General features: G+C 38.6%; 1 long non-coding RNA gene across 2 annotated transcripts in view; it reads left to right on the plus strand.

Annotated features, from left to right (window-relative positions):
• LOC111814401 overlaps window positions 1-1993 on the plus strand; it is an 8559-nt gene extending 6566 nt beyond the window's left edge. The window contains exons 2-3 of one of the 2 annotated variants that reach the window (XR_002819405.1): window positions 542-546; window positions 1909-1993. This is a non-coding gene — a long non-coding RNA (uncharacterized LOC111814401). The remainder of the gene's footprint in view (window positions 1-541; window positions 547-1908) is intronic. The other variant, XR_002819406.1, reaches the window with a different exon arrangement.
• The last annotated feature ends 3271 nt before the right edge of the window (window positions 1994-5264 follow it).

A 5264-nucleotide genomic window follows, 5' to 3' on the forward strand; every position in this document is an offset into this window, starting at 1 on the left:
GTGTGTGTGTGTGTGTGTGTGTGTGCATGTGTGTGGCCAGCTCAGCCCACCAGGGGGCGAGGCTGGCTGGCATGTGGTGCTGGGGATCGAACTGCGGTCGCTGTGCTTTGCCAAGCTTGTTTCAAGTAGGTGCTTTAGACCACTGAGCCATCTCGCCAGCCCCAGAGTTCCCATCTTGATAAATAGGTTCAACATGGAATGTGGTACTGTGTTATAGTTTCTAGATGGTTGTATAAAGCAAAAAATTAAGCTGGGTATGTGTTTTTAAAAGAAAATAGGTGATTACTTAAAAAAATCTGTACTTTTTCATTATTACAAGTTCTATTTTCTAATGACAACAACAAAAAAATGAAATCCAAGACTGTAAAAGAGTCTTTCCTTTTTTGTTTTCTAAATCAATGCTCTCTACTGCCATGCTCTATGCATTTGCATTATTTGAGAAGAACAAATGTTCTCTATTTTAAAAGGAATATCATGAGGCTCTAAGAAATAGAATGACCAGCTTATAAATGGTGGGGAATTCAATAGTCTCAGTTGAGAGTTTTTGTTTCTAGAACATCCTGCCAAAATTTTTAATAAATAATAGTCATCCATCCAATAGTTTTCTTCCAATGTTAACTAAATGTTTAATTACAGAAACATAGTTGGAATTTGAGACTATAAAGAAGAACGTTATACACTTCCTATATCTGCCAGAGTTATAATGGATTTCTAATATTTACCATGTAGGCTAACTTACCTACTTGAAGAGAAATATAAAAAAGGATCCTGAGAGGAGTTGGGGTTTCTTGAGAGTAAGTGTGATGACCACAGCATTCAACTTAGTCCTACTGCTATTTGATAGCTTTTGGTTAAGCACATAATGTGTGCAAAGTACTATAATTGGTGTTAATACTACCAATCTGTGTGGAGTGATACTGAGTGAATAGCACGTTTCATTTTAGTAAAAGTTTGAAAAAAATCACTCTCAGCAGAAAGCTCAGGAAAATCCTAGTTCCTAATATACTGTGCAATTCAAATTTTCAAGGAGATTAAAAATTTAACAACAAGGGGCCGGGGAGAGGGCTCAGTAGAATAAGCGCTTCTCTGGCAAGTGCAAGGGCCTGAGTTCAATCCCCAGTTCCGCCAAAAAAAAAAAAAATTAACAACACAGAGGTGCAAAGGATAACTAACAAAATGAAACTGATGCTCTTAAGTTCTATATTCATTTCGTGAACCAGGTATAAAACCAGAAGATAAATTGAAAATAGTTAATTTTATTGTTTAAAATCCATTCCTGGGGTGGAGAGATTGAGTTGCTATATTTCACTATAGTTTTTGTTTAGGGCTAAAATATTTGTCTATAAGTGCTTTTAAAATAACTTACAGGGATGTACAGGGTCTCACTACATTGGTTGGACTCCTAGTGATTCTCCTGTTTTCAGCCTCCCAAGCGCTGGGATTACAGGCACGCACCACAACACCCAGTCTCAATCATCCTCTCAGCACGTCCTGCGGGCAGGACTGGCACAGCATGGCAGGGAGTCGAACCTTGCCACTGTGCTCTGCCTAAGCAGGCACTTTAGTCCCTGGAGCTATCTGGCCTATCTGGCTGGCCTGAAAAAATGAATTTTAAAAAGCAGTGAAGAGGCTTGCATCTAGGTCAGAATCCAGGATGACAAAAATGTAAGATGTAAGTTTTTTTAAAAGAACTGTATTCTGGTTGTTTGGAAGCTACTTGGACTTTTCAAATAAAATCATGAGAATTAAAAAAAACTTACAGGATATCTTCTACATTACATGGAACACTGTTTGGATGCATGTTGAAAGACATGCTGTTTTGTAAAATTTAGGAGCTGTGTCTACAATTCAAAGAAATATTTGGCATGTTAATTCTAGTTTCATTTAATAACCTGTAAGGCACGTAAGTTTTTTTTTAAGTTAATGGGGAATTTTTGAGATGCAATACCAATACCTTAGAATTTGGTCTTGATGTTTGTATGAAATTCTGAGGCCTTGATGTAAAACTCATTGTATTGTGATTTCCTTTTAGGTGTATTGTGCTAAGTAAAACTTGTGAAATAAATTTTTCAAAATGCAAAATAAAATAAAATAACTTACAGGATAAATTGAAAGAAGAGGCAGATGGTTCACACAAGCCAGACACTGGAACATCAATTCATTGCTTTCAAACTTTTGAGTGACTCCATGGGCCAATAACAGTATTGATCACAACTTAGCTCAGGGCTTTAGAGAGGTGCAAGTGGTCTAGGATGTGACAGATGGACGTCAGACCTGGTTTTGGTCCAGATCTCCTGAGAAATGTATGGGTAACCTTGTGATCTTGTGGTTGGAAGAATTCACTTTTGGTAGTTGGCTTTGTTTTACAAAGAGTAGAAGGAGAAAAAGCTAGGTCAAGTAATATATGTACTATGATACCAGAGCATGGAGCTTTCTTTTGAGGTAGTTGAATTCCCTGGAGAGAAGTGACGATGACTACAGGTAAGGTGAATTTAGTGCTATATATTTGAGAATGCCTTTCGAAAACGTTTCAAATTATTTCTGCCAATGCTTTCAAAATTTCTTAACAGAGTAGAAATGTTAGTGTATTTAAAAGAGGGCAGGGTCCTTTTCTGTATTTTATTTCCAGGTCCACTGAATACCAACCACTGAGAGAGTAAATTTAAAATGAAATTATAGGACTGGGGAGATAGCTCAATAGAATAAGAACCTGCCTAGCAAGTGCAAGGTCCTGAGTTCAATCCCTGGTACTATAAAATTATATGAGAGCACACATTACTGCTAGGTCCACAAAGTGAGTAAGGACAATAGGATGCAAACACAAAGAAACTGGTGTTATTAAATATATTAACTCTTTGTCATGTGTTCTAAAATTATAATCTAAGACCTGTTCTGATTCCATAAAAGTGAAATAGATATATTTCATCAGCTTCTCCACCTTGCACTTTAGACATCCTGGATACAATATACTCAACAGGTGTAAGGAAGCTCTGAAGCTGTAATCCAGCAAATAGACTACCAAGTGACCTTGAAACTTGAAAAGGAATATGACACAACTTTCCTGGGCTTTCTTACTGCTTCCTTTGTATCCTGAAAAAGGGCTCTCCAGACATAGCCAAAGAATAATGTAACCACTAACACAGACAAAAATCTAAGAAGTGATTGGCTTAAAAATAAGCAACAATTTTGGAATGATTCTTCTATTCCAATCCCAAACAGACAGGCAAATGGAAACAATCTCCTCTACAGCCCTTCGTATCTTTTAGTTTTTATGAGGGAAGACTGTGGATTTGATTTCCTTTTCCCAACCTTGCTGAAACTAGGGATGTTCATATCTCCTGGTCAAGGCTCAGCAGGAAGTTAAGTTAGATGCCCTACCTAGAAGAATCAGACTACGATTCCTCTCATAGGACAGTGCCTAGGCCTAGGAGAGAGATGATAGTCCATCCTCAAGTTGACAGAGACAGGAGGTGTTCTGATGATCCTGTCAGGACCGTCAGTAGAGTCTGCTGCTGAATCTAATCTGCTTTCACTATTGTAATGATACTGCATGAGTGATCCAGAGCAGTCACAGTTAGTTGGTATTCTACTTCCCCTGCTCAAAATATACCAAGTGTTCACAAATGATACTGATGGAGTTTCAGTTTGGTAGTTCCACAAATAAATAAGTAGACAGATATTGCTATATGTTCTTATCTATATGTTTATATAACACATTATTAGAAAATTCATGCTTTTATAATATATAGTCTGATAAATATATATGCTTTACATACATATACTTATGTAATATATATGACTATATAATATACATGTTATATGTATTTGGAAATTTAACATATAATCCAGTCATTATACTTCTTATGTACATGAAACAAACTTTAAAATTATGATTCACACACATATTTATATACCACTGTATGTGAAAAAACCTTTTTCCTTCTCTGTACCTTCTGTGAAACTTTGGAAGCTTCCAGGAGGAGAACAGTTGTGGTGAATACTAACTTCTCTTTGGGAGACTGAGGTTGCTGATATTTGTAGGTCAGTAGCAGGAATAAGAAAATGCTGAGGGTCCAATATATTGTCTAAAAAGATTGGTATATCACACTTTGTCAAAGCCATTTTGGGTGACATTTAAATTGATTACTCAAATTTTTCTCTGTCCACTAGGCCTAAGGAATTCATTGTTCATACGCCTGCCTGCTACCTCCAACAGGAATCATTATGCCTGTGACTCCAAAGCGTCCACGGATTGAACGAGAAGTCCAGGCCTCAGTTGAGACAAGAGATGCATATTCACAGTTTCCTACAACTGAGACAGAGGAGGAGGAGACCTCTTCTACTTCCTCTACATCTTTCAACCTCACCTTTTCCACTCGTTCTGTGTCCTCTTCTTCCTCCTCTTCCTCCCACCCCTCCAACCCCAGTCCCCCTGTCACATCTCCCGTTTCCTCCCCTATTTCTCTGATTCTCGATACTACAGAAGAGGAAGAAGAAGATTCTGCTGCAGAGGACCAAGATGCAAGTGACGGTCCTCTTCTGAGTCCTCAAGACCCCACTTCAGGGAATAAGTCTGATGAAAAGTCCAGCAGCCATGAAGAAGAGGAGGGTTCTCGCACCCTGAAGTCATCTACAAGCAGGAAATCCTCGGCTTGAAAGCTACTAGATACTAAAGTGCCTGAATCGGTCATTCCCCTATCCTCAAGTATTGATGAAATAATCCATTATAAAAGTGAAAATATTCAAGGTTGCCATCCATGTTGTCACAAGAACCAATTTCTTTCATCTTTGTGGCAGCTTCTAAGTGACTGGAGGTGAGATCTGGTCTTGAAGTGAAGGCACAGACCCCTTCATCCACTCGTATGCCTTTGTCCACTCACTGTGCTACCCTTGTAATGTGATGATGAGTGAGGGGTGCAGCATAGCTAAGAGCAGTTTCCTGATAAATACCCTAGCACCTGGAATTTCTGGATATGATGGTCTTTAGTGATGAGAAGTCCAGGAAATTATTTCCAAAGACTGGGTAGAGAAAGTTACCCGGAGCATCAGTAGTGCCTGTAACAGATTATGTTTAGATGTTCCCCCAAAGCCTGAAGCAGTCATGGGGGGGACTTTTTAGAGGTAAATCTAGAATTCGTGATTGATTCATGGTCTGGTGTTGGGATTAAAGTGTACGTATTACACACACGCAGTAAGACCACATGCAATATGAGGGGTAGAATGAGGCTTGTCTCTTCTCTCCCTCTCTAGTTGCTTGTGCTACT

This window comes from Octodon degus, unplaced genomic scaffold (assembly GCF_000260255.1).
Source record: "Octodon degus isolate 3935 unplaced genomic scaffold, OctDeg1.0 scaffold00308, whole genome shotgun sequence".
Lineage (NCBI taxonomy): Eukaryota > Metazoa > Chordata > Mammalia > Rodentia > Octodontidae > Octodon > Octodon degus.